Source organism: Bos mutus, chromosome 11 (genome assembly GCF_027580195.1).
Source record: "Bos mutus isolate GX-2022 chromosome 11, NWIPB_WYAK_1.1, whole genome shotgun sequence".
NCBI lineage: Eukaryota > Metazoa > Chordata > Mammalia > Artiodactyla > Bovidae > Bos > Bos mutus.
Genome location: NC_091627.1, coordinates 60,309,488 through 60,330,458, shown reverse-complemented (window position 1 = coordinate 60,330,458; position 20,971 = coordinate 60,309,488). Strand labels below are relative to the sequence as shown.

At 46.6% G+C, this 20,971-nt stretch overlaps 1 non-coding gene and 1 pseudogene across 1 annotated transcript; one reads left to right on the top strand and one right to left on the bottom strand.

The window, feature by feature from the left end:
• Positions 1–3,006: 3,006 nt before the first annotated feature.
• On the bottom strand, positions 3,007–3,080 carry TRNAN-AUU (transfer RNA asparagine (anticodon AUU)). Its single transcript has one exon. It is a non-coding gene; the product is annotated as a tRNA-Asn (tRNA).
• Positions 3,081–16,144: 13,064 nt separating this feature from the next.
• Positions 16,145–17,157, top strand: LOC102287111 (large ribosomal subunit protein uL16-like; annotated as a pseudogene).
• Positions 17,158–20,971: the final 3,814 nt, after the last annotated feature.

Here is a 20,971-nt window from a genome sequence, read left to right as displayed (position 1 = left end):
TTTCCTGGTGTGGGAGAGATGAAGAAAGAACAGATGGGGAGTCTGTGTGACATGGGTGGGAGCAGATTGAGAAAGGACAATTTTAAAAGATTCTAATTAAAAAAAATCTGGAGGGACTTCCCTGGTGGTCCAGTGGTTAAGACTCTGCGCTGCCAATGCAGGGGGTGTGATTTGATTCCTGGTTGGGGAACTAGGATCCCCCATGCCATGCAACATAGCCAAAAGATTTATAAAAAAGTTTGGAGACGGGGAGGAAATATAAACACAAGGAAAAAAAATCAAATTGTAAATAAGAGTATACAGTGAAGAGTCTCCCCTCTCCACCCGCAGTCCCTTAGTTCACTTTCTTAAAATAACCACAACTACTGGCTTCTTACTGACTTTTGGGAAATGTTTTATGCATATATAAGCATAAATTGTATGTATTAAGTGTAAGTATGCTCCCTCTTTAAAAAAGAAATAGTAGCCTGTTATACATAAGGCTTTTCTTTTAACTTTTGAAAATATAACAGTATATCTTTACTATTTTTAATGGAGCCACTTATAAGTATATTACATAAATACACACACATACAAGCACATATGTATTTTCTTGTATTTGAAACCTAGGTGACCCCCTTCATGCACTACCGGTGATGCTTTCTAGGGCATGGGAGTTTCCACAGGGAGAGGGATTCTGGTTGTCAAACATTCCTTTTTTGTTTTTGGCCGAACTGTCTGGCTTTTGGGGATCTTAGTTCCCCAACTGAGGGTTGAATCTGGGTCCCTGGCACTGGAGGCATGGAGTCTTAATCATTGAACCACTGGGGAAATTCCCTGCCAAACATTCCAGAGGTCACATTCCAGGATGTGATGGCAAGCTGGGAGCCTTGTATCTGAGAGCTCAGAGCTGTAGTTGGCTATATAATTTTTATTTTTAAATTTTCTTGGCTGTGCCACACAGCACGATTTATGCACGAGGCATGTGGGTGCCTAGATCCCCGACCAGGGATTGAACCTGTGCCCCTTGCATTGGAAGTTCGAAGTCTTAACCACTGGACTGCCAGGGAAGTCCCTGGTCAGTTGTATTCTTGCTCCCAGTTATTTCCTGTCTACTCTGTAGAGGGTTCTGCACACTTGGATGTGAGCTCTGTCCCCGTGGGAGGAATATATTGGTACTTCTTCCTCTCACTGGCTCTGGATTGATCACCTTCCTGGGCTAACGGAAGTGAGAGTGATGCTCACCATGTCTGTGTCAAAGCCTCAAAAGCCAAGGTGGGCTTCTTTGTTCTGCCTCTTTGTCCTTGACCATGAGAATGGAGTCGGGGTGGTTCCTTCAGCCTGGGTCCTGGAACAAGATGGCATATGGAAGACAGCCACAGTTGAGTCGTATCTGATGAGTAATTCGGGCGAGAGGGAAAGCTTCCTCACTGTAAGTCCCTAAAATTCTAGGACTGTTTGTTACAGCAGCCTCATCTAGTGAAAGCTGACTTACGCCAGGATTGTGCTTTGTTACAAAGTCCAGGTGACTCTAAGGAAATGATACCTGCTGACACTGGCCTCTGGGTTGGATCTGAGTCTACTACCAGTTAATAAAGGAGTTCTGGTTGTTATTACAAGAATCAAGACATGCCACAGGCACAATGATGGCTCTAACTTTGCTCATAGCAGTGCCAATGGCTTCAAATGTTCAGAAAGCCCTTTGGTCATGTATAATGAGAGTCTTAAATAAATTTTACTTCTGGAAATCTAGCCCAAGAAAAAAATTCGAGATGTATGCAGAGGTCCACTGTAAAGTTATTTGAAAAACTGGAAACAATGTCAATACCCCATCACAAGGGAAGAGTCTATACATTATTCTATATGATGGACACTATGCAGTCATTAAAAAGCAAGTAGCTGTGGACTTCCTGGCAGTCCAGTGGTTGGGACTTTGCCTTCCAATGCAGGGGGTGTGGGCTCAATCCCTGCTCAGGGAGCTAGGATCCCACATACCTCAGGATTAAGGGACCACAGCATAAATCGGAAGCAGTCTCATAACAAAATCAATAAACACTTTAAAAATGGTTCACACACACAAAAATCTAAAACTAAATCAAGTAGCTGAATATTTAATGAGATAGAGGAGATGTTTGTATTTTAGTACTGAGTGAAAGAAACAAGATAGGAAACTATATCCCTATGACAATTCTAACAAATTTAGGATCACACTGTTTATTTTTGTCTCTTTTTTTCACTTACATTATATGAATATATATTCCCCCCAAAAGTCAAACGTGTAAATATTTCCATACCCATGAGGAAATAAGGAAAAACAGTGGCTATCTCTGGGTAGCATTTTCTTGTCTGTATTTTCTGTATTTTCCAAACGTGCTCTGATGAATATGTGCTAGTTTTATAATCAGAAGTAAGTAACTGCTGTTTAAAAATAAGAATTATTCCGGTCACTTCTAGGGCTGTGCCTTTGCGCTGTGGCTGCCCAGGGGCCTTAATTGGGGCTCCTCATCTAAGAATAAGCCTGTGTGTTTAATTAGGTCACTCTCCTGCCGACCTAGAATCTTTGCACAGGGCTTAGCTTGTGCTGCCCAAACTCCTGGGATGCACCCTGCCTGAACTTGGAGCCTCACAGCCAGGAGCTGGGTTGCTGCCTGCCTTTAGCTTAGACTGAATTTGAGAAATGTATGATGCCTGTCTAACGTATCTCCCTTAAAAATTAACTGGGACCTAGTTGTTTTATTGAAGAGAAAATGAAGACTCAGGAAGTAAGTGTCCTACCCATTTTTGAAAGAAAGTGAAAGTATAAAAGTGAAGTTGCTCAGTTGTTCCGACTCTTTGCGACCCCATGAATTATACAGTCCATGGAATTCTCCAGGTCAGAATACTGGAGTGGGTAGCCTTTCCCTTCTCCAGGGGATCTTCCCAACCCAGCGATCAAACCCAGGTCTCCCACGTGGCAGGCAAATTCTTTACCAGCTGGGCCACAAGGTAAGCCCCACAGTTGAGACATGGCTAGAGTCCAAGCCAATTCGTCCCTGGATGGGCTCGAACCATGAACCTTTTGATTAATAGCCAAATGCGCTAACCGATTGCGCCACAGAGACTATCCATTTTTGGATGGATATAATCTTAGCTTCCCAGGTGGTTCAGTGATAAAGAACCACTACCAAGCAGGAGATGCAGGTTTGATCCCTGAGTTAGGAGGATCCCCTGGAAAAGGGCATGGCAACTTACTTCAGTATTCTTGCCTGGAGAATCCCATGGACAGAGGAGCCTGGTGGGCCACAGTCCATGGGGTCAAAGAGAGTTGGACACAACTTAGTGACAAAAACAGCAACAGTGTTGGCTGAGGATAACTGCTGTGCCTGGCAGCTATTGTTCATGGTCCCCTGTGGCCTGCCGGGTCTGTCCTGGGTCACATACATGGAGGTCCCGAGAGACTGGTGAGCAGACAGGGGACATTGAATGTGCCTGAGAGCTGGAAGTCCCTTAGAGAGGAGCTCAGTTCAGAGGAAAAGGAGCCCAGTGTGACCAGGCTTGTCCTAGAGGACCTCAGCTGTAGTGGGCCAGCCAGGGCTACTCCACTGATATGGTGTCACTAAAGCCTTTATCCAGGTTTGGTCCTTGTGAGAGTGTGCCATGTGGTGTGCGGTGTGTGTGTGCACTGTGTGTGTGGGGAGGTGTCCACAGTGTTGCCCAACAGAAGCTGCAGTGGATTTGGGGGCCAGACCTGGGCCAGACAGGGAGGAAGCAGCTGGAACCGGCAGTTTCATTGAATAAACCATTAATAATACGGTTTTTCCTGTGGTCATGTATGGACGTGACAGTTGGACTGTGAAGAAGGTTGAGCACCGAAGAATTGATGCTTTTGAACTGTGGTGTTGTAGAAGACTTTTGAGAGTCCCTTGGACTGCAAGGAGATCCAACCAGTCCAGTCTGAAGGAGATCAGCCCTGGGATTTCTTTGGAAGGAATGATACTAAAGCTGAAACTCCAGTACTTTGGCCACCTCATGCCAAGAGTTGACTCATTGGAAAAGACTCTGATGCTGGGAGGGATTGGGGGCAGGAGGAGAAGGGGATGACAGAGGATGAGATGGCTGGATGGCATCACTGACTCGATGGACATGAGTTTGAGTGAACTCTGGGAGTTGGTGATGGACAGGGAGGCCTGGTGTGCTGCAGTTCATGGGGTCACAAAGAGTCAGACACGACTGACAGACTGAACTGAACTGAACTGAACTGAATACAGTGCCACCCACTTTGCAAAGTAGGTTTTCATAGCTGTTTCACGTCATGTCACTGTTTTATTTTTTGCTTTTGTTTTTTGTAAATTTTTGTTTGTGCCACAGGGCATGTGGGATCTTGGGATCTTAGCTCCCCAACTGGGAATCAACCCCATGCCCCCTGCATTTGACTCTCAGAGTCTTAGGCACTGGACCACCAGGGAAGTCCCTACAATCACGTCACTATTGAGGGGCTCAGTTGTCCAGGGGGCACGTGGTTCCCTCCTTTCTCAGACTCCATCAGCCTCCCTGGGATCTGCTTCAGCCCTGGATTGCAGGGCCTGGTCCTCTCCTACACTGTTTCTCATCTGAAACCCTCAAGTCCATCATCCTTAACTTTTTTCTTTGAGGTGTAATGTACAGACAGTAAAATATATGAGTTCCTTCTCTTTTTAAAATTTTTATTTATTTATTTATTCCTGGCTGCTCTGGGTCTTCGTTGCTGCACTCCGGCTTTCTTTAGTTTCTGCAGCTGGGGCCCACTCTCAAGTTGCAGTGCACGGGCTTCCCTTTTACACTAGCCTTTCCTGCTGCAGAGCACAGGCTCTAGGTGCACAGGCTCCAATGGTTGTGGAGCACGGGCCTAGCTGCCCCAGGGCATGTGGAATCCTCCTGCCCCAGGGATCAAAACTGTGTCCCCTGCATTGGCAGGCAGATTTTTATCCAGTGCACCACCAGAGGAGTCCCAATACATGAGTTCTTATGCTTGACATTGTGTCCGTGAAATTCCCAAGTTATTGTGGGCAATACAGTTTATTCTCCTTCTAACCCCATTGGATGGATAAGTCACTGTTTATCTTTTCTGGTCTTGATGGGCCTTCAGGTTGTTTCCAGTTTGGGATTATTGTGAATAAAGATGCCACGAACATTCTTATACATGTCTTTCAGTGGATGCCATTTGAAATTTTTTTATTGGAGTATAATTGCTTTACCATGTTGTATTAGTTTCTACTACACAATGAAGTGAATCAGCTATTGCTGTTGTTCAGCCATTCCTTTGTGTCTGACTATTTGGACCCCATGGACAGCAGCATGCCAGGCTTCCCTGTCTCTCAGTTATATGTATACATATATCTACTTCCTCTTGGACCTCCCTCCCACCCCCATCCCACCCCTCTAGGTCATCACAGAGCACAGAGCTGGGCACTCTGTGCTATACAACAGCTTCCTGCTAGCTATCTGTTTTACACATGGTAATGTCTATATGAGCTTCCCTAGTGGCTCAGATGGCAAAGAATCTGCCTGCAATGCAGGAGACCTGGGTTCAGTCTCTGTGTTGGGAAGATCCCCTGGAGGAGGGCATGACAACCCACTCCAGTATTCTTGCCTGGAGAATCCAATGGACAGAGGAGCCTGGTGGGCTACAGTCTATAGGATTGCAAAGAGTTGGACATAACTGAGCGACTAAGCATGCACGCAGTGTCTATGTGTAAATGCTCATCTCCCAGTTCATCCTACCTTCCCCTTGTCCACATATTTGTTCTCTACATCTGTGTCATTATTCCTGCCCTGCAAATAGGTTCATCTGTACCATTTTTCTAGATTCTGCACATTATGCATTAATACACAATATTTGTTTCTCTTTTTCTGACTTACTTCACTCTGTATGACAGACTCTAGGTCCATCCACATCTCTACAAATGACCCAATTTCATTCCTTTTAATAGCTGAGTGATATTCCATTGTACATATGTACCACATCTTCTTTATCCGTTCATCTGTCAATGGATACCCAGGTTGCTTCCATGTCCTGGCTATTGTAAATAGTGCTGCAGTGTCTTTGAACTCACTTTCTGTCCTTCATCTTCTCTGTCACTCATCGAGACCCCAGGTCCTGCAGCCGCACCATCAGTCTAATTCTGTAACCCAGTCTCATTGCTTTTTTGGCCAGATCAGATCAGATCAGTCGCTCAGTCATGTCCGACTCTTTGCGACCCCATGAATCGCAGCACGCCAGGCCTCCCTGTCCATCACCAACTCCCGCAGTTCACTCAGACTCACGTCCATCGAGTCAGTGATGCCATCCAGCCATCTCATCCTCTGTCGTCCCCTTCTCCTCTTGCCCCCAATCCCTCCCAGCATCAAGAGTCTTTTCCAATGAGTCAACTCTTGGCATGAGGTGGCCAAAGTACTGGAGTTTCAGCTTTAGCATCATTCCTTCCAAAGAAATCCCAGGGCTGATCTCCTTTAGAATGGACTGGTTGGATCTCCTTGCAGTCCAAGGGACTTTCAAGACTCTTCTCCAACACCATAGTTCAAAAGCATCAATTCTTCGGTGCTCAGCCATCTTCACAGTCCAACTCTCACATCCATACACGACCACAGGAAAAACCATAGCCTTGACTAGATGAACATTTGTTGGCAAAGTAATGTCTCTGCTTTTGAATATGTTATCTAGGTTGGTCATAACTTTCCTTCCAAGGAGTAAGCGTCTTTTAATTTCATGGCTGCAGTCACCATCTGCAGTGATTTTGGAGCCCCCCAAAATAAAGTCTGACACTGTTTCCACTGTTTCCCCATCTATTTCCCATGAAGTGATGGGACTGGATGCCATGATCTTTGTTTTCTGAATGTTGAGCTTTAAGCCAACTTTTTCACTCTCCTCTTTCACTTTCATCAAGAGGCTTTTTAGTTCCTCTTTACTTTCTGCCATAAGGGTGGTGTCATCTGCATACCTGAGGTTATTGATATTTCTCCCAGCAATCTTGATTCCAGCTTGTGTTTCTTCCAGCCCAGCATTTCTCATGATGTACTCTGCATATAAGTTAAATAAGCAGGGTGACAATATACAGCCTTGACGTACTCCTTTTCCTATTTGGAACCAGTCTGTTGTTCCATGTCCAGTTGGTTCCTGCAAAAGGAGGTCTTCACCTGTGGCTCCCCCTTCCCTGCCCTCTGCCCTCATTCTACTGCTACTACCTCTTGCCACTGACATCCCACAGGGTCCAAGTCTCCAGTCCTGTGACCTTGGGCCTTTTCTGCCCCTGGTTTTTCTGTAGCACTGTCACTGCTCATGGTTCCTTCTTTCCTTCTGGGGTTGCTGGGACAGCCCTTCCTCCTACTTCTTCCCTGTAAATCTGGCAGCTCCCTCTCAGCTTCTTTTGCTGGGTCCTCTCCTGCCTCGGCCCCCACATGGTTGTTGCCAGGACTCTGTGCTCAGCTTTCTTCTGCTCCTGTCTCTCTGAGGGGCCCACCTGCCACTGGGTCTTCAGCTACCATAGTTGCTCAAGCAACATCCCTCATCCTCAATCTCACGTCCCCAAACCCAAAGGATTTCAAACTCATTTGGTGGCAGCCTTGATTGACCTGACCTGAGGTTGTTTATTGTCTTTGTGGACCTACTTCGTGTGAATGAATATTCATGGCTTGGCAGCAGGAATGCTAATGTTTTAGATTATGGGCTGTTGCATCAGACCTCAGCAAGTGTGTGATCATGCATATATACAGTAAATCATGTGTTACCTCCTTAGACTCAGAAAATACTGACTTCTGAGATATATCAGGCCCCAAGGGTGTCAGGTCAGCGCTGGTGGAGCCCGAATGCTCTCTCTAGTTTGTGGACGAAGGCTTTGTCTTAACAAGCCCCTGCTCTTCTTGCTGATATTTCTGGTTTGGTGGTCATATACTTGCAGGTTTCTCAGTGTCTCATCCTCATTTCCCTCCAGAATCCCCTTCGGTTAATCAGTCCCCAGGTCCTGATGAGCCCAGTGACTCCCTGGCCAGCTCTCCCTTACCCCCTCCTCATGAATCCAGGCGCTCACAGCTCCTGCCTGGGCCATGGAGGTCAGCTTGGCAGCTCCCCTCATCCTAGCCTGCCCAGCCTCCCCTGCTCTGACACCAGAGCGGCTTTGACACCTCATCCTGCTGAAAACGCTGCCAGGGCTCCCCACCAGCTGCGGAGTCCAGGTCAAGCTCTTTTATTAGGGCACAGGAACCTTCTTAATCTGGTCTTGCCCCCTCCCCCACCCGCTGTGGGCCCTGGGAACAGTTGTGGGTTCATGACCCCTCTTTCCCCCTTTTACAGCTGCAGTTGCTTGGCTAGGAATTTTTCATATAATCTCCGGGGAAGCTCCTGCTTACTTTTCAAGAGGCTGGTGGGCATCACCTTCTGGAATTGCCCTTATCCCAACAGACGTGCTTTCCTGTCCCTCCGGATGGCTGTGTCTGGACATTGTGGGCAGTATTGATTGGCTTGTGTGGGAGGTTGTGGGGGGAGGTGAATGTGGAGGGGTTGGGGGGGATGGGCATGGTGGGGATGGGAGTGGTGGGGGTAGGGTGAATGGTACAGTCAGCACCAATGGGCTCATCCCTTAATGCCCCAAGGCAGTTCAGGGCAGGTGCTCACAATATGCATAAAGGAAAAAAAAAGAGGTTTTACTCAAAAAACAGAGAATCTTAATGTATACATCATTTTCTGTTCCTTTTTCAGTTAGCATAAACATTTCTTGAAATTTCTATGTCATTTTATGTAGTTGAAATTTTATTATTGAAATAAAGATACCAAAAATAAATTAAAATTAAATATGGTCCTGCATTTTACCCAGACCCTCCCCTGGGTGATTCATATGCATATTAAGCCACTCTTCATTTGAATTATTTTTTTCAGCCTTTGTGTATGCGATTTGTTAATGGTTGACAAGCCTGTGCAAATGCAATTTGGGGTTCTGATTTTCTTTTCCCCATGTGGGAAAAGCATTTTCACGTTTTCTGAGTTAATCTTGACCACAATTAGCAAAGTTTGTGTAATAATTTATAAATAACAGAGTCTCCTCTTCTCTAGATGGACATTGAAGGAGCCTTTGATTTTTCATGAATTCTCTCTCTCTTTTTTTTAAATTAAGGTAGAGTTGATTTACAATGTTATTTAGTTCCAGGTGTACAGCAAAGTGATTCTTTTTCAGTTTCTTTTCCCTGATAGGTTATTGCAAAATATTGAGTATAGTTCCCTGGGTTATACAGTAGCTCCTTATTGCTTATCTATTTTCTGTTGTATACATAGTAAAGTGTGTATGGAGTTTCTCTGGTGATTCAGATGGTAAAGAATCTGCCTGCAATGTGGGAGATCCTGGTTTGACCCCTGGGTTGGGGAGATCCCCTGGAGAAGGGCATGGCAACCCACTCCTGTTGTTTGCCAGGAAATTTTCCTTGCTAGGAAAATTCCAGACAGAGAAGCCTGATGGGCTACAGTTCATGGGGTCGCAAAGAGTTGGACACGACTGAGCAATTCTCACACACCCACACACAGTGTGTATATGTTAATCTCAAACTCTTAATTTATCTGTCCCCCATCCGTGAATCCTCTTCTTGCATTTAGCTTTTTCTGTTTTCTGTATACTTTTAGGATGTATTCTCAGAACAGGATGGTTCCAAGGAAATGTACATTTTCATGACTTGATCTGCAAAACCAAGTGGTTTTCTAAAGCAAGTCTCATTTCCCTGGGGGACTAGTTGATGACACAAAACACTGTGCGCAGGAGGGGTGGTCATTCTAGGAACACGGCCTATTAGACAAGCTGACCTCCCATCCACTTGAGTCCTGCCTGATTCTGTTGCAGGAAGGCAGATCCCTTCCACAGCCCAAAACTGGGCTCTTGTCTAACACTCAGAAATGAATTGTCCAAGGAGACACAAATGCTGACAAAGCAAGAGATTTTATTGGGAAAGGGCGCCCAGGTGCAGAGCAGTAGGGTAAGGGAACCCAGGAGAACTGCTCTGCTGTGTGGCTCACAGTCTTGGGTTTGATGGTGATGGAATTAGTTTCCGGGTGGTCTTTGATCAATCATTCTAACTCAGTCTTTCCTGGTGGTGCACGCATCACTCAGCCAAGATGGATGCTAGCGGGAGGGATTCTGGGAAGTGGATGGACACGCGTTGTCTCCTTTTGACCTTTCCCGAATTCTTCCGGTTGGTGGTGGCTTATTAGTTCCGTATTCCTTATCAGGATCTCCTGTCATAAAACAACTCATGCAAATGGTTACTATGGTGCCTGGCCAGGGTGGGCGGTTTCAATCAGTGTGCTTCCCGTAACAATTCTATATGAGATGTGGGGCCTGGCCAGGCTTCAGAAGGATTTACCAGATGATAAAACAATAAAACATTGGGATATGACCCTTCTCTCCTACCCTCTGCTCATTTCTACCTTGGGCTGAACTCCTGACAATTCCTGGGCATTTCTGTTCTTACCCCTGAAGTGCATCTGGCTAATGGGTCAAGTGTAAGAGGGACCAGTAGCCCCAGAAGGGAGGTGACTGTTTTCCTCCTTTGCCCCCACAAACTGCAATGGAGTGGTGACTGATTCCCAAGGGCAGGCTACAGAGAACGCGCTAGGAAGTGAATCTCCCCCCACCCCTGCCGCTAAATCTTCCTACCAACCCACTGCTGGTGGGCTTCTCTGGTGGTCCAGTAACTAAGACTCCATCCGCACTCCCAATGCAGGGGGCCAGGGTTCGATCCCTGGTCCAGAGACTAGATCCCACATGCTGCAACTAAGAGTTTTAATGTCACAACTAAAGATCCTGAATGCTGCAATGAAGATCAGAGATTCCGTGTGCTGCAACTAAGACCTGGTGCAGCAGAATAAATAAATATTAAAAAAAAACAAACAGTGCTCATGTTGTCTGTGGTGGCGGCTGACCTTTAGAAGGAGGGGCGGTGAAAGGACAGGTGAAGCCTCCAAGGAGTGAGTGAGGTTCTAGAGCAAGTCCTTCACCCAGCCCAGCCTTTGTTGGCCTCTCTAGAAAAAGAGGATAATAATCATGGTGATAATATCTACATCACAGGGCTGAGGTGAGAAGCAAATGAGAAAATGAATTTGGGACACAGTCAGTCCTATCCAGACACTGAATATTTCCAGAGGCATGAGACTCCCAAGGTAGGGTGATCTCAGCTTCCTCTTGCACTCATTACATCTATCGTTGGCTGGATGTGTTGAATGACTTTTAAAAGCCGAGGTCCTGAAATTTTGTTATATATTAGAGTCACCTTGGTGGCTCAGAAGGTAAAGAACATGCCTACAATGCAGGAGACCTGAGTTCAATCACTGGGTCGGGAAGACCTCCTGGAGAAGGAAATGGCCACCCACTCCATTATTCTTGCCTGGACGAGCCCATGCACAGAGGAACCTGGAGGGCTATAGTCCTGGCGGGCTACTTTTGTGGTTGTGAAGAGTCAGACATGACTAAGCAACTAACACACAGAGTCACCCAGGGAGCAAAAATGCCCCATGGCTGAATCCTACCCTAGACCAGTTTCATGAAACTCTCAGAGAGGGAGGGGTTCCCCCCACTAGGCTGTTACTCAGCACTGGCTTTGGCCATCCTTGACTTCAATGTGCCCACCTGCCCTTGCCTGACTGCTTCCCATTCACTAGAGACTTCATTTTAATTTATTTATTTTTCTTTTGGCTGCTCTGGGTCTTGTTGTGGCACATGGGCTTCTCTGGTTGTGGCTCGCAGGCTTAGTTGCCCTGAGGCATGTGGGATCTTTGTTCCTTGACCAGGGATTGAACCCTCATCCCCTGCATTGGTAGGCAGATTCTCAACCACTGGACCACCAGGTAAGTCATATGTCAGAGGTTTTAAAACTCCCTTAGTCATTCCAACTTGCCAGCTAAGGCTCCACTCTTGTCACTGAAATATAGTGAGATGGGCATCATGCAACTATCTGAGCCCTTGTGAGCAATGCAGACTCCTGGGACCTACCCCATACCTCCTGAGTCAGAAGTTGCATTTTATTTATTTATTTATTTTCTTCTTTATTTTTTAAAAATTTATTTATTTTAATTGGAAGCTAATTACTTTACAATATTGTAGTGGTTTTGCCATTGACATGAATCAGTCTTGGGTGTACATGTGTTCCCTATCCTGAACCCCCTGCCCCCTAGAAGTTGCATTTTAACTAGACTCCTGGATGATTCACATGCATATTGAAGTTTGAGAAGCACTGAACTGGCCTCTGACTCCTGGCTGACCCTTCTCATGTGTCCTCCTCCACCCTGAGCCGTGGCAATCCACCCCTGGGTACATGGGACCAGATCATTCTTCTCTTACACTCCTTTGCTCTCATCACCTCCCAGAGAAAGTCTCCACCTGTTAGTGTGGCCTGGAAAGCTGGCCACAGTGAGCCCCAGCTGACACCCCAACTCTGTACCCCAATCAAGCATGTCTGTGACTCCCACATGCTTGCCAGGCTGTCGATCAGCACCCTTGGAGGTAGCCCTTGAGTGGCTAATTCCTCCTCCAGGAAGCCGTCCCTGACCTCCCCTGGGTTCTCTGGGCATGTTTAGTTACTAAGTCGTGTCCGACTCTTTTGTGATCCCATGGACTGTAACCAGCCAGGCTCCTCTGTCCATGGAATTTCCCAGGTAAGATACTGGAGTGGGTAGCTATTTCCATTTCCAGGGGATCTTCCTGACCCAGGGATTGAAACCAAGTCTCTGACATTGCAGTTGGATTCTTTACCACTGAGCCAGTAGGTTTCTCGTTTCACTGTTTCCTATTAATGAGCGTTGTTTGTCTTCTTCAGCTACTTAAGGGCAGGTAACACTTCATAGTTTCTCTAAAATTTTTATTTTATTTCTGGCTACGCTGAGTACTTCACTGCTGTGTGCAGGCTTTCTCTAGTTGCTGCTATGCTATGCTATGCTAAGTCACTTCAGTCGTGTTCGACTCTGTGTGACCCCATAGACGGCAGCGCACCAGGCTCCCCTGTCCCTGGGACTCTCCAGGCAAGAACACTGGAGTGGGTTGCCATTTCCTTCTCCAATGCATGAAAGTGAAAAGTGAAAGTAAAGTCGCTTAGTCGTGTCCGACTCTTAGCGACCCCATGGACTGCAGCCTACCAGACTCCTCCGTCCATGGGATTTTCCAGGCAAGAGTACTGGAGTGGGGTGCCATTGTCTTCCAGTTACTGAGAGCAGGTCTAATCTCTAGTTGCGGTATGAGGGCTTCTCATTGCAGTGTCTTCTCATTGCAGTGTCTTCTCTTGCTGCGGTTCTCAGCCTCTAGGCCACAACGGCTGCAATAGTTATAATGCTCAGGCTTAGTTGCTCTGTGGCATGTGGGATCTTCCTGGACCAGGGATTGAACTTGTGTCCCTTGCATTGGCAGGTGGATTCTTGAGCACTGGACCACCAAGGAAGTCCTCTTCATAGTTTTAAATCCAGCTTCTAGCAGAAGCTTGGCATGAAGTAGACACTTAATGAATGCACAGTGTCTGACTAGATGGATTTATGTGCAAGAAAACACGGCACGTAATACTGAAATGCACCATATCTCTGACTCTCGTGCAGCTTCCCTTTGCCCTGACCCTCTGTGCAAGCCGGCACTCATCCTACCTAGTCCCCTCCTGTCTCTCCTGATCACAGCAAGGAGAGGTGTGGGTCTCTGTCAGGGGTGGAGCCTGCCCCTGCCTGTGGCTCTCAAGCCCTGTGACCCAGCCTCAGGCATGTCTGGCAGGTCTCAGATGCCCTTCCAACATGCCCCAGGATGTCACTACCCTTATGACCTAAAGCGAAGAGGAATTAAAGAGCCTCTTCATGAAGGTGAAAGATGAGAGTGAAAAAGCTGGCTTAAAACTCAACACTCAGAAAACTAAGATCAAGGCATCCAGTCCCGTCACTTCATGGCAAATAGACGGGGAAACAAAGGAAACAGTGACAGACTATTTTCTTGAAGATGGTGTTTGGTAGCCATGAAATTAAAAGATGCTTGCTTGGAAGAAAAGCTATGACAAACCTAGACAGCATATTAAAAAGCAGAAACATTACTTTGCCAACAAAGGTCCATTTAGTCAAACTATGGTTTTTCCAGTAGTCATGTATGAATGTAAGAGCTGGACCATAAAGAAGGCTGAGCGCTGAAGAATCGATGCTTTTGAACTGTGGTGTTGGAGAAGACTCTTGAGAATCCCTTGGACTGCAAGGAGATCAAAGCAGTCAATCCTAATGGAAATCAACCCTGAATATTCATTGGAAGGACTGATGTTAAAGCTGAAACTCCAATACTTTGGCCCCCTGATGCAAAAGACTGACTCATTGGGAAAGACCCTGATGCTGGGAAAGATTGAAGGCAGGAGGAGGGGATGACAGAGGATGAGTTGGTTAGATGGCATCACCAACTCGATGGACATGCGTCTGAGCAAGCTCTGGGAGTTGGTGATGGACAGGAAAGCCAGGGATGCTGCAGTCCATGGGGTCATAAAGAGTTGGATGTGACTGAGCAACTGAACAACAAACCTGCCCCAGACCTGTCTTGGGGCCTTCCTGTAGCACCTCATCCTCTGCCCATCAGGATCACCAAGCTACATGGTTTACATTGAGTCTTGCCCCAAGGCCACAGGTGCGAGGCCTTGTACCACGGCCAAGAAGAGGAGCCCAGAACCAAGGTCACCTCTGAAGCTAAATGAGCCCCTTTGTAACTCTTGCCAAAAGCCCCGATCATCACTAACAAGCTTTATGTTGAAAAGTAGGCAAAGATGCCCACTCCAGTAATCACCCTGCATACTAAGTTGCTTCATTCATGTCTGACTCTTTGCAACCTCATGGACTATAGCCCACCAGGCTCCTCTGTCCCTCAATCAAGAATACTGGAGTGGGTTATCCTAACCAATCACCTAATGTCAACCTTCTGGCAAGAATTTTCTTTGTCTTGAGGCTATAAAAATTGACAATTAACCCACAAAAACTGTGGCCTCTTCCTGGTCTGTCAGGAGGTTGGCCCACTGCACTCACAGTGCCCTTGTTATCTCTGCTCTTTGTTCTTTTTAAACTCCTTTCCTTCCAAAATGCTCTTTGTCTGGAAATTCTTTTCCAACCCGGGCTCAGACTGCCTCATCAGTTTAGGGACAGGAGGGCACTATCTCCCAGGCTGTGGCTTCTTCTACCTCCTGCCAGCCTCAGATCCTGTGGGGACCCTGGGTCTGCAAGATTGTGTTAGGGGTAGACGAGGCCTCACCTCACTCCCTCAGGGGCCAATTTTTCCTAAAAGAGTGGCTCCAAAGTGCTGTATGATGTCCTGAGGGGGAATGTTGGCCCCTCGCCTCCCTACCCCCACCCTGTGCTCTTGTAGGATGGTCAGAATGGCCGAGTGGCCAGTCAGTACGCACGCATACACTCATGCCCACTTTCACATCTGCACTCACACCCACACAACAAACTCCCAGACACTTCCTTTATTTTGATGGTGAGAGAGACAGGATCTTGCAAGTTTCCTAACCTCTTACCCCAAATGTCTCCCTCCACGGTCCCCCACCCATTTAGGGGACTGGCCTTTGCCCTGGGTGGGGCAGGATTGGGGCAGAATTGTATGTGGGCCCTGACTCAGCCCCAGGCCCTTCTTGCAAGTGGAGTCACGTCCCTCCTTATTCACCTGGGGGTGACGGGTGATGTGTCCTTTGGCTGTTGTGGCCACATCAGAGGGGAGGAGCCCCCTTGGACCAGCCCGGGCTCCCATGGCCAATGGCCTGTAGGCAGTGCCCAGCCTCCACTGTCCTCGTGGGTCAATTTCTTTTCAGCCCCTAAGCACTGGGCACACTGTGGGCTACATGAAATCTCTTTCTCTTCTAAACTAATACAAATCCTACATTTCCAGAAGATCTCATTCAGGATGCCCCTTTGTTGAAAAACAAAACAAAACAAAACAAAACAAAACAAACTTCCTGGGATTTCCCTGGTGGTCCAGTGGTTAAAATTACATGCTTCCAATGTAGGGGGAGTGGGTTCCATCCTTGCTCAGCGAACTAAGATCCCACGTGCTGCATAGTGCTGCCAAGAAAAACAAACAAACAAACAAACAAAAAGTCTCTCTGATGACGCTTTCCCTTTGGCACGCCCACTGAAGATCCTGCTGTTGCCATGAGCTTCTGCCCTGCCTGGTGTTACTGGTAACATGAAAACAAGCTGAACCCAGAGTCTCACTTCTGCTGAAATGTCCCTGATGCCAAGATCCACATCTTTGACCTAGGGTAGAAGAAGGCAAAAGTGGATGAGTTCCCACTCTGTGGGCACACAGTGTCTGATGAGGATAGGCAGCTGTCCTCCGAGGCCCCAGAGGCTGTCTCTGTGTGTGCCAACACGTACATGGTGAAAAGCTGTGGCAAAGATAGCTTTCACATCCAAGTGTGGCTCTACCCCTTCACATCACCTGCATCAACAAGATGCTGTTCTGTGCTCTTAGGCTCTGATAGGCTCCAGACAGGTATGCACGGTGCCTTTGGAAAGTGCCAGGACCCAGTGACCAGGGTCCACACTGGCCAAATTATAATGTCCATCTGTACCAAGCTGCAGAGCAAGGAGCATGTGATTGAGGCCCTGGTGTGTGCTAAGTTGCTCAGATGTGTCCAAATCTTTGTGACCCCATGGACTGTAGCCTGCCGGGATCCTCTGTCCATGGGATTCTCTAGGCAAGAATACTGCAGTGGGTTGCCATGTTCTCCTCCAGGGGATCTTTCCCAGCCAGGGATCGAACCCGTGTCTCCTGTGGCTTCTGCTTTGCAGGCAGATTCTTTGCCGCTGAGCCACCAGGGAAGCCCTGAGACTCTGTTCATGGCCAGATTCAAGTTCCCTGGCCACCAGAAGATCCCTGTCTCCAAGAAGTGGGGGGTTTACTGAGTTTATTAATTATTTTTAAAAAATCTATTTATCTGCCTGCATCGGGCGGGTCTTAGTTGTGGCATTCGAGATCTTTAGTTGTAGCATGTGAACTGTTAGTTGTATTATGTGGGATCTCAGTTCCCTGACCAGAGATTGAACCCAGGTCCCCTGTCTCGGGAGCGCCAAGTCTTAGCCACCGGACCATTGGAGAAGTCCCGGGACTTACTAAGTTTAATGTAGATGAATTTGAAAACATGGTGACAGAAAAGTGGCTCATCCCAGATGACTGTGGTCAAACACATCCTTAATTGTTGCCCCTGGGCAAATGGTAGGCCTTGTGCTCAGGAGAGCCTGGCGCTGTCCCCTTCTTATCACACTCACCAATAAATTCTACTTTCCTGTTAAAACAGAATAAAGGCCTTCCTGATGTATTGCTCCACTTCCCATCTTGATCCCTCCACGTACCAGCCACCCCTGTGTGAGGAAGCCTGGTCTACAGAAAGTTTCTGGTGATTTTGAGAGGGTTTCTCCAAACTCAGGGGAACAAAATGCCCCTCAAACTCTGTACTGCAGTGGACCAATTGTGTGGAATAATGCCTCCGGCTGAAGGTGGAGGTGAAGTGTGAGCGGTGACTGACCTACCCCATGCCCTGGGCGAGTGTCAGGTGGCCACGGGGAACAAGGCCATCACATGCTGGGCTTGGACACCTTCCAAACAGGCACAGCCTGGGTGTGAGAGTCAACAGGATTGCAGGCTGAACGGTCCTGTTTTTACGCTGCCTCTGGGTGGATGGGAGGGGCCCGGCTGGGAGCTCAGAAGAAAGTGGGAGCAGAAGTGACCATTCTAGGTGGTAATGTGGCCACCTTGGACCTCCTTAATTAAAATATATATTTTTAAAAGTTGGAAATAATTCCAACTTTTATGAAAAGTTGTAAAAATAAAACATAGTTCAAAGAACATCTTTATTCTTTTTGCCAAGATTTACCTATTGTTGGGAATTCCCTGGCAGTCCAGTGGTGGTGTTGTTGCTGTTCAGTCACTTCAGCCGTGTCCGACTTTTTGTGATCCCATGGACTGTAGCCTGCCAGGCTCCTCTGTCTGTGGAATTTTCCAGGCAAGTTTACTGGAGTGGGTAGCCATTTCCTTCTCCAGGGGATCTTACCGACCCAGGGATTGAATCTGAGTCTCCTGCGTTTCCTGTACTGCAGGCGGCTTCTTTACTGCTAAGCCAGCAGGGAAGTCCCCAGTGGTTAGGACTCCACATTTTTCACTGTTGAGTCCCCAGGTTTAATCCCTGGGGCAGAAACTAAAATTCCACAAGCTGTGTGCCTCCCCCACCACCGAAAATAAAAAAGATTTACCTGTTGCTAACATTTTACTCCATTTGTTTTATCGTTTTATCATCTGTCCCCGCCAGTATGCACACACACAAATGGACACGCACACACATATGTGTACATGCATAATTTTTTCCCTAAACAATCTGAAGGTAAGTTACACATGTCATGACCTTCACCCTGAATACTTCGATATTTTCCAAGAATATTTTTCTTGTGGTGTCAACTTTAGAAATTGACCTAGAGCCAGTGCTTTAAGCTGCCGTTGATCTTCTAGTCCTATTCGTTGATCTTATTATGTCCTTGGGTTAAATCCCCTTCCCTGATTGAATATCTGAGAGTAGATACTACAATTAGTTGGCATGTCTCTTTAGCCTCCTCCTCTGAAACATTCCTTCTGCTTTTGTCTTCCGCGCTGTTGAAAAGTCTTGGTGAGGACTCTAAGCAGAGGTGGGTGAAAATGAGCTAACGTACCTCCTGCAGCCTCCATACTCTTGCCTCACCATCTAACCGTTGTTCATTTGGAATTACCAAGTATGGGACTCTTTCACTGAAATATTTTCTTCCCCCAAGATAATTTCTATCCCTTCAACAGTGCCTAACTTCATTTAGTTTGGCCATTTTGGAGAGAACAAACTTGTGTTCCTTTTTAAAAGAGGACATGCTACATCCTTTAAGTCTTTCTGGATGATCCACATCAAAACTCTAAATGGAAATCATCGTGCTTTGTTGCAAAACCAGCAATTATGGACCCTTAGGGCCTGTTTGGGTTTCCCTGGTGGCTCAGATGGTAAAGAATCCATCTGCAATGCAGATACCTGGGTTTGATCCCTGGGTTGGGAAGATACCTTGGAGGAGGGTATGGTAAACCACTCCAGTATTCTAACCTGAGGATTCTCCGTGGACAGAGACTGGTGGGCTACAGTTCATGGAGTTGCAAAGAGTCGGACATGACTGAGGGACTAAGCACAGCACAGCACAAGGCCTGTTTACAGCTCTGCACTAAATGATCGCAATTACTCTGCTCTTGGGTACTCATTTTTGTATTTTTTTTTTTCCTGATTCTGAGATTCTACTCATCTGCCATTTCTTACAGCTCCTGGTACACTTCTAGGGCTTTCCTGATAATTCAGAGGGTAAAGACTCCACCTGCAGGGCAGGAGACACAGGAGATGTGGGTTTGATCCCTGGGTCAGGAAGATCCTCTGGAGAAGGAAATAGCAACCCACTCCAGTATTTTTGCCTGGAGAATTCCGTGGACAGGGGAACCTGGCAGGCTACAGTCCATGGGGTTGCAAAGAGTCAGACACAACTGAGCAACTAGGCACACTTCTAGCAATTCTTTTTTTCTTTTTACAGTTTATTTTTATTTATTTGGCTGTGTCAGGTCTTGGTTGTGACATGCAGGATCTTTCTTTGTGCTCGGACTCCAGAATGCATGACTCAGTAGTCGCAGCTCAGTACTCCATGGCATGTGGGATCTTAGTTCCCTGGCCAGGTCACCTGCATCTCAAGGTGGATTTTTAACCCCTGAGCCACCAAGGAAGTCTCCAGAAATGACTTCTTTAAATGGCCTTGGGCTAGGAAGATTGGATAACCCAACATGCAAGAATTGTTTGTAAAGCAAGAATCCTAAGTGCTTTTTTTCTTTATTAGACACTTTTATTTATTTATTAAAAAAAAATCTTTTAAACAAAATTCACATTTTATTTAGGTTGAAATTAACTATGCAAAATTGATTTCCTTCACTAAAAATACCCACAATACTTTGTGTATTATTCCTAGGTAAACCACAAAACACTTATATTTTTAGGTTTTCTAGGTTTTGCTTGTAAATCAAGATGAGGCAGTAGACACAGTCATGTCTTCTGCTCAGCCAATAGCTTGATTGTCATGCCGCATTTACTAAGTGAATGATGGAAAATATCGAAGTTTATCATGAATTTTGGTTTGAGGAAGCCACAAATGTGGCAAGCAAACTTGACATTCAGATGAGACTCCAAGGGAAATTTTGCAGAGTTCAGCACAGTAACCTGGAATCTCAGTTTGCCTTTGAGAGCTACAGTAAAGAAACTCTAAGTCTTCTAACAGTGGACCACATTACTCAGGAACAGAAAGATATATTCTCAGAACAGTACCTCAAAGCTCTTAAAATGCTTATCTCTGGTACCCTCTGTCATGGGACAGTCTTTTATTTTTAAAGCACGTGAGTCTCCTGCTTTTGCAACCCTATGTTTGTTGCAGTCTGAGTTCTCTGCTACATTCTAGGTCGTTGTGGTCCTTGGATGCATAAATTCAAGAAGTGAAGATAGTACAATATAGATGAATTGTTCTTCCTTGATTATTACTGCTTTCTCTCTTAAAAAACAGGGGCTTCCCTGATGGCTCAGCTGGTAAAGAACTAGTCTGCCAATGCAAAAGATACAAGAGATGTGGGTTCGATCCCTGAGTTGGGAAAATCCCCTGAAGGAGGAAATGGCAACCCATTCCAATATTCTTGCCTGGAAAATCCCATGGACAGAGGAGCCTGGAGGGCTGCAGTCCCTGGAGTCTCCGTTGGACACAACTGAGCACCCAGGCACATGCACTTAAAGAACAGAAGGGACACCAGAGACTGTCCTGGCTGACTCCTCCCTCAAACGAGGAGGAGATGGGGGCCCAGGGTGGGGCCAGCAGGGTCAGCCGTGGTGTCTGAAGGTTTGAGGGAGAGGGGAGCTGCTGGACACCACTGATAGTGGGCAGGTGACTGGAGAAGGAACCACTGCCTTCTCACTCCTGGTGGCG